Source organism: Lissotriton helveticus, chromosome 2_1 (genome assembly GCF_964261635.1).
Source record: "Lissotriton helveticus chromosome 2_1, aLisHel1.1, whole genome shotgun sequence".
Lineage (NCBI taxonomy): Eukaryota > Metazoa > Chordata > Amphibia > Caudata > Salamandridae > Lissotriton > Lissotriton helveticus.
This window is the reverse complement of record NC_136059.1, coordinates 1410468791-1410481565: the sequence shown is the minus strand read 5'-3', so window position 1 is coordinate 1410481565 and position 12775 is coordinate 1410468791. Positions and strand designations below refer to the sequence as shown.

Here is a 12775-nt window from a genome sequence, read left to right as displayed (position 1 = left end):
CAGAATCTATACTACTATTATAAAGCAAGAACTTTGAACCTTTGAGGCGGGTAAACTCGGGAACCACAGCGCCAATCCACACACCCGATACATCATTGTAATCAGGGTGTGCAGATGGACATAGGCTATATAAACTATAAAAATATGCGTTATTTAAAAAATTTACCTTAAAAAAAAGTAGTCCCTTCGAAGTAGCCCCGGCCGCGACCTGCGTGCTGACGTCAGGAGCGTGGGGAGGAGCGGCGTCCAGGAGCGGCGGACATGGCGCGGGGGAGGAGTGGTGACGAGCAACGGACAGGCGGTGAGGATCGGCAGACAGGCGGGAGGAGCAGTGATGAGCGGTGAGGAGCGGCGGAGCGGTGAACTGAGGAGCGCGGGGGAGGAGCGGTGGCTGAGGTAAGGCTCCGGGGGCCCACGGACAATGTCAGGGCAGGCGGGGGACGTGGCAGGCGGGGGACGGGACGGGCGGGGTACGGGGCGGGCAGGGGCCCGGGCTGCTGGACAATGTCGGGCGGGCGGGGGTCGGGAAAGCCTGATTGCTCCCGGACAAGGTCGGGACGGGCTGCTAGTTATTCATATTGTAGCACATAAATGTGATGATTGGCTAATGGGTAAAACCAATTCCCAAGTGCGCATCTCTTCAAATCAGAAGCTGTTAGTTAAGACAGAATTTATTCACATGGCAGGATTCACTGCTTCTCAATGATGGTCAGACAGTTTGTTCTTGGCGGCCAGTGGTGCATGATTCAGACTTCATTATTGATGCAGTGAATAATTATAGCTGCTGTGGGTTGGCAGATAGCAAAGATCATGCAACAGATTTGGACTTTGATTTCTTTTCGTACTCAGGGCTCATGACGGTCTTTTTATGTTAAATTATTGTCAACCGGGTGGTTTTCACTGGAAACAGAAACATTTATTAACTCTGTGGTGAATTATTTAATAAAAAAACAAGATAATGTGTGTGCGCGCGTGAAACATTTCCAGCAGCGATTTCTTTCTATTAGAAGACGTTCCATTAAGAACAGATTTGCGGAACAAATAATTATAGCAAAGTGATTGCATGTGTTTAATGAATATATTAATCTCACAATTAATATATCTTAATTACAGGCTTTGGTGTAGAATGTCACCTGATAAAATAGATATACATGAACATAAGAATATATGGTATTGAGTCCGATTGCAAAAGAAATACTCTTTCATATCAGATGTATGTGTACACTGTAACATCAAAACATAATCATAGGTCGGATATAAAATGAGGAGTCTACAGATGGTTGCAATGTAGGTGCATTCACCCACTTGGACTTGATTGATAGATAGACCCTTTTTCAGGAGTGTGGGGCTCATCAAGAGTGTGTTCACTGCTCCCCACTCTTCGAAACTCTCTAAAGGCAATATGACGAACTGAACATTTGTTAGGACAAGCATTTGGCAACATTCTGTTAAAACGCAGTGCCATGAATTAAATTAACATACACAAAAACTGTTCACCAGAGAGATTGCTTTTGTGAAAAAGTACTATGCTTGTAGTGAGCATTATTCTAGAACAGAAACCAATTATTTGGAAACGATTTGCAGTGTCATGTTCATTTAATAGAGGGTGGGAAGCTGAAGAGACCAGGCTTATTGTGGCCAGAGGGTTGTGTAAATTCCATAAATATAGCTCAAACCCTTGGAGCAATAATTGTGATTGACTGTGCCATAATCAGCTAAGAGCAAAACTGTATAAGTATCAGAAGTGGTCAGGGGTCAGTAATTCAGTGCCTACTGGGGCAAAGAACCGAGCAATATTTCAGCAATCTGTTGTTGAGTAGGTGGGTACTATTCCATTGAGAGATGTAGCTCGGTCCTGACAGCATCATTTAGACAAGCTGAGGCTGACAACTACTGTGCTAAAAAGATTAAAAGGCTTAAATGTAAAGACGAGTTTGAAGGGCCGAATCAGTTTTTAGTTAGTGGCATTTTCTTGGTACATACGGTCTTATCTTTCCCAGTTTGCTGTGTCTGGGTCATCAAGGTTATATATCCTCCCTTTTTGCCTGAGTGGTTCTAACTCCATCCTAGCTCCTTTCATATCTGCCTTCATTTTACAGCTCTCTTGGTGGTGGAGGCTAAGGTATCGAGTCACTTCCTTTCTGTCTGCCTTGCACTGGCTCCTTTTACAGTTTATAAATTATCAGTAGTAATCATGTCTTAAGAACCAGCCGGTACTTACCTGAATCACACTCATTGGTGAGGAGGATCGGATCTTTTGACTCTTTGCAAACCTAATATTTGCGAGGGTTATGCTCAGATTGGCTGATATCCCATATATTCTATTACATTTTTAATCATTCTGTTTGAATGTTGGTATCATGACTTTTGCTTTTTTTCACTCCGATTTGATGTTCCCTATTTAATGCACTTTTTACTCTTATGTACCATCTTCATAAAACTTTATAACCTGGTTTACTATGGAAGTATGTTATAAGCACATTGAATGAATAAATAACATTGACTGTATCACTTTCCAGGTACTCAACCACAATTAGTCAACATACAAGCTTCAAAGTTCTGCCTTTTACAGTTGGTGCAGCACAAAAGTTGCCCACCCTTTACACATCAGAAATACGTCACAGATAGATAACTGAGAGACACGGTATGATAATGCCCTTAGCACGTTTCATACAAGGTTTAAAAAACGAATGTAAGTGTTGCGCTTGAATATTACATAGAGATGAAATGTGATTTTCCTAAATTGTGTGCTACATCTCGTGAATAACATTTATTGAGTTGAAAACTGAATAGAAACCATACTTACATAGGTAGAGTGTGATTTCACTTGAAACAACATGAAGTTTGTGTAATGTGTGCATTTATATTTCATATATTTGATTTTTTTTTAAAACAACTTTTATTATTAACAAACAAAACTAAATAATAAGCATCAGGCGACCATCAATAAATGCGACAATCACTTGTACATTACCAATCATCATAATGTAAATGACGAGCTTCATCGTGGGTCATGGGGACTCCAGATTTACAGCATCATTTTGCACAATGTGAGGGCCACAGATATTTCCTCTATAGCTATTCCACGCGCCCCAGATTTTCCCCCACCCTCCAGGTCGACCCCTCGCCACATATACCGATCTCTCTCTCAACATGCTCCAATCAAGGTCCTCCATCCATTTCCCTATTTGAGGCGCCTGGTTAGCACCCCATAGGTGTGCGATGTTACGCTTTGCAATCATACATGCGAGCGTCAACCATCGCTTCCCAAGTGCTGTGAGATCTGAGGGTTCCCAAACATTCAAAATACAGCGTCGGGTCTCCATATGTATTTCCACCCCCAGTAGCTCCTGGAACCTCCCATGAATCTGAGCCCAATAGTGCTGCATCTCCTAACAGTGCCACAATATGTGCATAAACGTGCCAGTCTCTCCACACCCTCTCTTACACCCTCCCTCCACAGCCAAACCCATCCGTACCAAGCGGGGCCCCGTCATGTAGGACCGATGCGGGATTTTCAATTGCACTAGTCGTAATCTCATCTGGATGGCCACTGTTTTAGGAGAGGACACCGCTTCTCTCCAATCCTCATCATCTATGACTAACCCATCCGCACTCCATTGCTCTCTAAGTGTTGCTAGCGGGTCCTCCATGTGATTAATCACTTTTCTGGCACTGTGCCCCGAGGAATATTTGTCAGCAGGGCATGTCTTATTTGGAGATATCTATATCTCTCACTCTCGCTTAGCTGATAGCTGTTTTGTAGGGCCTCAAATGTAAGGATCCCATCTTTCCCCCAAACATCTTTGACCCGTGAAATCCCAATAAGGTCCCGGCAGTCAAATCCCTTAGTTTTCCATAAATTACCTAAGCCCTCAGAGCTCCACAATGGAGTAGCCTGTGTGATCCTTCTATCCCACTTGAGATGTCGATTAGCCATGTGCCACACCCGAACTGCGTGCGCAGCTGGCCCAACAAGGGGGATCTTACCCGGTTTAGAGTAGAGGGCTCTCATATAGGTGCTTCCCGGCATCTGGCCCCGGTCCATAGCATATCAGGGGTCCAGAGGTGATCCATAGATCGCATGATTAATCGCCGCCAGTTGAGAGGCCCAATGATATTTACGGAGATCAGGCAGACCAATACCCCCGTCATACCAGGGCAATGTGAGTTTAGTAAACGCAATATGTGGTCTACCTTCCCAGAGGAGCCGTCTCTGGAGAGACTCTATATCCTTGAAATAGGAGGGAGGCACTGGATCCATAGCATTTTGAAGCGCATACAGAAACCTGGGCACCGACATCATTTTAAACAGTGTGGCGCGCCCCAATAGGGAAAGTGGCAGCTCCCTCCATCTCTCCACATCACGTCGGAACCGAGCCAACGGAGGCCCCAGATTTTTGTCGTATCGTAGTTTCGGGTCCATGGTCATAAAAATACCCAGATATCGAAAGCCCATCGGTTCTATCCGCAGGGGACAGTAGTTCAGGATGTCAGGCGGGTCACCACTAAGCACGAAGAGGACTGACTTCATACAGTTGATGGCAAAGCCCGAGTACCTCCCGAATATGGCAAGGACGTCTAAAAAATTAATCAGTGACTCTCTGGGAGTAGTGAGATAAAGCAGGATATCATCCACATATAGCGATATCTTGTCCTCCCAGTCTTGCGTCCATCGCAGCCCTCTGATTGACCTGTCACATCACACCCAAGCCGCCAGCTGCTCGAGTGCCAGTGCAAACAGTAAGGGCGAGAGAGGGCACCCCTGCCTTGTACCATGCCCCAGAGGGAAATCCGTGACTTGTGATTATTTACCACCACTCTAGCAAGGGGGGATGAGTAAAAGAGACGGACCCACCCAATTAATTCGGGACCAAAGCCCATTTTACTCAAAACTGCAAACAGATAGGGCCATTCGACTCTGTCAAAGGCCATAGTGGCGTCTAACGACAAGAGGACTGCCGGTTCATGTATATACGATGCACTGGCCAGGATCCCATGCAGCCTCCGTATATTTAGCTCCGTATTACGGTGAGGCATAAATCCTGACTGGTCCGATGGATCAAGACAGTAATGACCTTCACTAGTCTGGTAGCTAACAATTTTGCCAATATCTTGGGCTCTGCATTTAACAGTGATATTGGTCGGTAGGAGGAACACTCCGTCCGCGGCTCACCCTCTTTATGAATGACCACTGTATTGGCTATTCGCTGATCATATGGGAGGCGGCCCTCCTCCTTGCTCTCAAGAAACATTTCTCGCAGAAAGGGTGCCAATTTATTGGCATTCGGTTTATACAGCTCTACGGGGATTCCGTTTGGGCCGGTGGCCTTCCCCGAATTCACCCCCCTAATCGCCTGCGCCACCTCATCAATCGTGAGAGGAGAGTCAAGAAATTGCCCATCTTCTTCCGATAGAGTCGGCCTCTGGGGGGGGCTTGCAGCACTTTTGGGGGCATATTTCTAACCTGACAGATGTTCTGCAGACGCCGCTTCTCCCTGCTCACTTCTCACTTCTCTCCCTCGCTGCCGCTGGTGTCATTGCAGCCGCCGTGCAGGGAGAGGGGAAACCACAGCATCCAGCATCCCTTGCTGGTTAGGGACGCCGCCTACCACCAGATACTTTCGCGCCCGGAGGCGCATAAAAGACAGCTGACCCCCCGGTGGAGCGAGGGCTTGCAGCACTTTTGGGGGCATATTTCCAACCTGACAGAGGTCCACGCAGCTGACCCCCTGGTGGAGCGGGGCCGCACGCGGGCTAAGCCCGGGCAAAGGGCGGGCCCTCTGTGGCCCTTAGAGACCCGAGGAGGACGGGACGGGGATATCCCCCTTGACTCTTTGTTAAGAGTAGGTAAAGAAAGACACTTGCTTCTTTTTGGCTTTCCTCCTATTGACTTTGCCTTTTTCCAAGGACACACTCTGTTCCGACCTTTATGATTTGCCGATAAATACTTTGTTACACTCAAACCACACCATGACTCCCAAGGGGGATAATATAAATAGTACAACATTGTCCATTGCTAGAGAAGTCGATAACGGCATATCTCCCCAGCCCACACATAATAGATGGACTAAGCAATTGCCCTCACAAACAGTAGACACAAACCAAGCTTTCCCGTGGTTAGATGAGCTAAACACCCTGTGTAAAACTACACATGTCTTAGTGGAATCACCGCTTCCTGCCGAGAGCTTCTGTGTATTACCCGATACCGATAGTACCTTGCAACCCCTCCCATCATCCAAAAAAGCCAATATTGAAAACACCCAAAGGATTGCATTTCCCCAGTTCTCATCTGCTAAAAGGAAACGTAATGGGGTTAATAACACTGGGAACCAATCAAAACTCCAAAAATTGTGTTTAAGTCCCACAGTTCCAGTTAGCAATTCTTCCACGACTGCTGAGACAGTCGAGAAATTAGTCGCTCTAGTACTTCCTATACAGCCGGATCTATTATCCCTTATTGAACAACTGGTTTGCTCTAATATATCACCACTGATAGAAAAAATTAACACACTAGGGGACAGGCTGACGGGAATGGAGGAAACTATCAAGTCTAACTTGCTAGCTAATAAAAGTTTTGTAACACCCAATTGTTCCCATCCACCATCTACTCCCAAAGACCCTAAGCCAATCACGCAAGACAAAAGGGTTTGAACCCAACCAATTGTCTCTAACGCACCAGCCCCAATAGCTCGCAAAATCTCTCTTACATCTGTTTTGCTGCAGCTTGCTGCTCCTAGAGCACAGTATAATAAAGCTACTCCTATCCAACTCTCACCGGAGGCAGCTCCTTTTATGTGTGTCCTAGCGGGAGTACCAGTACTTACACCTGGGAAAACCGAGAGACAACATGACCTCCTGAACACGGTTAAATTTTGTCTGACAAAAAATAGACCCCTGCCACCTACCCTCGAGGGTAAAATAATGAGTGTTAGAAGGGTGGGTTGGCTGGTTCCCTCCAAAAAGATATCGCTGGTGACCTAGTACTTGTTAGATTTAGGCAGAGATACATTGTCCCGTACCTGCGTACCTGTGCACCCCAAGTGGGAAACGGCCCAATCTCTGTCTGGGATTTGCATGATTTTTACCCTAGTATGCCGTGCATCCCCTCATCTAGTCTGAAGGTAGGGCGCAACATGCTAATGGGCAGAGGACTCCATGCATCGAGCGGCCGTAGTTTTCCCACTTATACCCGACAGGAATCATTGTTTTATAGTCCTAAGTACTGGAACCCCTATTAATTACTGTGTGATTTAATCTTAACCTGTGAAAAGTACGTTATAATTAAGATATTTATCCCCACAGGTTGGGCAAAAGTTTTTAACTTGTAGATATTATGTGTTATTGTATGTATGTTTTTTTATAACTGATTTAAACTGTACGCTTTTATGATTTTTGAACCAAAATCGAATAAAGCTATACTGAGTCGGCATCTGGATATCTTGCAGCATATCTGCGTTCTCAATCTCTGTACATGCATTTGCAGCTGTGTAAACCAGTCTATAGTAGGACGATAACTCCTCTACTATCTGTTGTGGATCTGTAATTTTTCCTAAGTCGTTTGAGTACAACTCAGGTACCAGTCTCGCCGCCCTCTCCCCTCTCTCTAACCACGCTATCAACTTCCCGGCCTTATCACCATGCTCGTAAATCCTACTTTGAGTATCCGCATGTTGCGCCCTAGCCCTTTCTCTCGCCAGGTTCTTATACTCATCATGGAGGAGTTTCAGACGGTGTCCCAACTCCGGAGTGCTAGTCTCCGACTCCTCCCCCTCCAGTGCCACCAACTCTGCCTCTACTCTATCTACTTCTTCGCGGCCTTTTTTCTTCTTTTCGGAGATCAGCGACAGCGCTGCTCCCCAAATCACTGCTGTGAGAAGTTGGCCTGATGTATGATGTTCACAATTCTAGTGAGCACCTTGTATCAGTCCAAACAATCCCTTATGGTGGTGGTTGTAAAGTCAACCTTATAGACAAGCTATCCTAGGGGTAGCATGAACTAAGCAGTCATAGGCTTAACTCAAGAGGGCATGTGAAGCCAGCTGTTTTACCATATGCAATCCTGTAATATCAAATGAAAGGACACCACACAAGTTATATATCATAAAAATATATGTATTTATTACTAGAATAATCCTCTGTACTCTTTATGAGGACAGAGGCACAAGCGTTTAAACAAAAGCACAGTTAAAGATTCAAAAGTTGCACAATTATGGATAGGGCCGGTGGCCACTCAAACCATATACTAAATAAGTGGTATAAGGACCGCTTTACGAACAATGGTAAGGCCTAGGGCCTTGGGAATCGCTGGGACTACACTGGGCTAACTGTAGTTTGGTCAGGAGTAGCCCGCGGGACTCGGGTGCAGCGCTAAAAGCACACGCATGCACCAATGCAAAGTCAATGGTGCGTAAAGTTACAAAGTTACTGTTTTGGAAGTCTTCCAACTGGAATAGAATCTAACCACTTTAAACTAGGACACTAGAGGTGTAAACCACTAAAGGAGCACTGGTGTTTGATCGTTACCTCACCCACAGGAAGCGGGTGCATAGGTGCCAAAGTGTGTCGGGTTTTGCTGTGAAGATCTATGGAGCCTGGAGATGAAGATGCTGCAGGCGGCCAGGAGAGAAGAGTCCGGTTGGATCCAAGGGTGGATCAAAGATGTAGAGTACCTGAAAGCAGAGGGGACAGAGTCTGGGTCACTAGCCAGTGACCAGGATGGAACCAGGAAGGAACCAGGCAATGTCGGGCACAGTCAGGTGGTTGTTGAGAAGCTTGTCTCCGCTGCCATATGGACTCAGGGGCATCGAGGATGTCTAGGAGTGGATCACAAGCTGTCCCACAAAGGCTCTTGCTGTCAGCGGTGTCAGCTTCTGGATCGGAGTTAACAGGCCTTGGCAAATGCAACCCACACAGGATTTGAAGATTGCTTCTTACTCAGACCAGCAAGGTCAGAGAGATTGCTCCTTTTTAGGGGAGCGAGGGCCATTCTGGGGCAACCAGACTAGCAGAGTAGTTTTAAAGATTCGTTGTCGTAGAGACCACTAGCCAACGGGCAAGTGACTGGACAGACGCATCAAGCAGGAAAATGCAAAAGGGCCCCACGCAGCACTCGGTGAGTGTAGAGGGGTGATCTTCGGTGCACAAGCTGCTCGGGGCTGGGACTTCTCAAACCCCAATGCACAGCTTGGAGGGTGCCTTGGGAGCTGCACTGTCAGAACTTTGCAGTCTTTTCAATATGGCCAGCCCCACGCCGCACGTCGCATCCACGGGTCTCAGATTTGCTGGGACTGTGGATCGGGCTGTTGGAAGTCAGGGAAGTTGGTTCTTGTTGATCCCTGTTGCTTGAGCTCCGGCGGGAGCTGCAACAAACAAACTGTTGGGCGCTGGATGGTGCCTGTTTGCACCTGGTGGTCACTCCTTGACCACAAGGTAGATTCTTCAGTCTTCCATGTCGAGTGGGATGTCGAAGAGTCCAGAGTTTCATTTCAAAGTTTCAGTCAGGATTATCTAAAGTCTATGGACACAGCTCCTACCTTTATTCCAAACCAAGGGGCTGGATTACCTGCTAGGTCCCTCCTATGGGTGGGACCCAAGAAGGGGGTGGTTACACCCCTTTCCCTTTGTCCAGTTTTGCGCCAGAGCTGGGGCTGGAGTGCCCCAGCACCGGTTTGAAATGGGCTATGCATGGGGAGCCTTGTGCGCCCCAGGCAGTGTCTAGTTTCACTCGCCCTGCCTGCCTCAATCCACTATCTCCTGTCTGGGGTGGTGTAAAGTAAAGTAAAGTCCACATTTGTAAAGCGCACAATCACCCGTAAGGGTCTCTAGGCGCTGGGGGGCCGTCGGGGAGATTAAGCGAGCTATTGCCCAGAGTCACATGGTGCTGGGCTAACCTGCCGCCGGAGCCGGGGATCGAACCGTGGTCCCCAGATTCCAGCGTCAGTCGCCCTGGCCGCGGCGCCACACCTCTCCCTTGTAACACCTCCCTGTGACAGGAAACCTTTTGTCCAGGCCTCCCCTGCCGGAGTTTCGGTCAACAGCAGGAGGCCAGATCCGTGTCTGTGGCAGCAGCATCCATTTTGTGATACTGGGGCTCTGGTTAGTTTTAACCGCATTTACTGTTACCTACATGTCTTCTCCCTCTAGAATGGCGGAATGCTTAACCTGTTGCCAGAATTGGCGAGGGGGTAGTATTCCAAAGTGTATGACACCTTACACGACATGTTTTGGTAAAGCCAAACCAAAGTTAGCAATAACCGCGAGGATTATAATGCACTTAATATATATATACTATTTTTATATAAATATATATATATATAATAATGTATATGGTATGGCAATACCCTGGAACAGCTATAAAGCTGCAGACAGGCTCAGCTCATGCTAGAGCACCATCTCACATAAAACCAAGCACTCTGCCTCCAGGATTGTTAAGGCCTGCCATAGGAGTGACTTTTAGGTGCATATGTGTCCAGATATAGGTTTAGACATAGGTATTCTATATATAAGCAAGGGGTGATTACACAACCTTGCCCCAGCTGAGTGATCAGCCAGTTGTGTCAGTTTGGATGGCCAGCCAGGGGTGGCAAAAGATATGCTGCAGCCCCTGGTAGGCCTTGGATGCACCTATGGCCTGGGTACCTATAGTACACTTGTACAGGGGCTGATAAGGTGACCCAATCCAATTAGATATGTACCTAGGGTACATGGAGTTCATTTTAAAGAGAGAGCAGATAGCCTGGGGCCCTGATTAGCAGGATCCCAGGCAAACTAAGTCAAAAACCAGCTAAACACAAGGCAAACAATCTGGGGTAACCATAGTCAGGCATCCACCCTCCTACAACTGCTTTGTACGCCTTCCAAAGGGTGCTCTTTGACTCCACTGTACCAACATTATTGTGGAAGTGGCGGTCTGTGGCTCGACTGATTTCCTTCTGAATGGAGGGGTCCTTTAACTGCCATGTGTGTATGGGAACAACTCTGCCAACATCTCTGTGCCCCACCTCCATGCGAAACCAGACCGGCGAGTGATCTGAGATCCCTTTGCCCAGGTGCCTCACCTCCTGTACCCCGGCTACCTGTGACGACGGCACCAAGACATAGTCTATTCTCGAGAGAGAACCATGAGCCGCCGAGGAGTGAGTATAATATTTGTCTAACGGATGCCCCAGTCGCCATCCATCAATCAAACCGGTGGTCTCCACAAACTCTGACAACCAACGACTGGATGACGGTAAAACTCGGGGAGGGAACCTATCCAACTCTCCATTCATTACAGCGTTAAAATCACCTCTCACAATCAATATCCCAAGGGGCAAGGATAGAAAAATTCTACCCAGATCTCGAAAGGTTTCAACCTGGAGGGCCGGTGGAACATACACAGACAAAAAAGTCACAGTTCTTCCCTCCCACAACCCAGATATCCCAATATACCTACCGCGGTTATCAGTCCACGTGGCCTGAATCGCCAGCGGGAAGGAGTTTCTTACTAATATACCCACCCCCCTGGAAATTTAGGTAAATCCAGCATGTGCCACCAGTTTGTATCCTCCCCTGTGCAGCACCCTACAGCGATTGCCAACAAGATGTGTCTCTTGTATCAGAGCGACATCGGGAGCATGTACATATATTTGATTTAAATGTAGTTCTTAGCTATACTTACAGCTGAATATTTAAATAATAATACAAAATAATATTGCCATTTATAGAGCGCCTGGTTACACTAAAACAGTGTGTCCCCGCGCTGTAAATTGCTGTAAGACCCTAGAAGGCAGAAGACCGGAGGGAGGGGGAAAATTAAGCTAGAAACAATAATTGTAATTGGCAGGGAAAAGATGGGTTTTAAGTTTTGAACTGAATCTTGTTTCTGAGGGCTCCATACGAAGATCTATGGGCAGTTCGTTCCAGTGTTTACTTGCCAAAAACCTAAAGGAACGGCCTCCCATCCTGGCCTTGCGAATGCGAGGGAGTTTAAACAGCATTGCTCCGGCCGATCTCAGGTTCCGGATGGGGCGATGGACGGTAAGGAGCTTTTGCAGGTATCTTGGGCCCTTTCCTTGGGCAATGCGGTGGGCAAAGCAAAGCGCTTTGAACTTAATACGCTCCCTGATGGGGAGCCAGTGAAGTCTTGACAGAGCCAACTTCCCAGATGCTCTGCGGGGCAGATTGAGAACCAGGCGTGCAGCAGCGTTTTGTACACACTGCAGTTGGTGTAAGCCTTTCTTACTTAAACCTAAAAGCAGGGCATTACCGTAGTCAAGATGAGGTGTGACTAATGCGTGGATGAGGCTTCTCCTAGCGTTGATGGGAGGAAGGTCGAGGATTTTGCGAAGAGTTTTGAGTATGCTGTAGCATCTACCCGTGACTTTGCTGACCTGGTGTTTAAAAGAGAGATCAGCATCAAGCATAACTCCGAGGTTCCTGACTGATTCCGATGGAGAAGGAATTGCGCCCAGTTCAGTTGGCCACCACTCAGGTGACCAGTCACAAAAGGATTTACCGATGACTAAAAGCTCCGTCTTGTCGCCATTAAGGCGTAGGCAGTTGTTATTCATCCAGCCTGCTACTGACAGAAGGCAGTTGGAGAAATTGGTGGCATCTTCCTGATTGTGCGTGAGTTTAATCATGAGTTGGGTATCGTCAGCATACGTGACAATATCCACTCCGAAAGATTGCACAATGTGGGCCAGGGGTTCCATATAGAGATTGAACAAGGTAGGGCTCAAACTGGAGCCCTGTGGAACCCCATGTTCCAGCTTCCTGGGGGAGGATTTGA

At 47.2% G+C, this 12775-nt stretch overlaps 1 long non-coding RNA gene across 3 annotated transcripts in view; it reads left to right on the top strand.

Annotated features, from left to right (window-relative positions):
* The first annotated feature begins 256 nt into the window (after positions 1–256).
* Positions 257–12775, top strand: part of LOC144818690 (uncharacterized) — a 406168-nt gene continuing 393649 nt past the window's right edge. For all 3 annotated transcript variants that reach the window (XR_013607153.1, XR_013607154.1, XR_013607152.1), the window contains exon 1: positions 257–396. This is a non-coding gene — a long non-coding RNA (uncharacterized LOC144818690). The remainder of the gene's footprint in view (positions 397–12775) is intronic.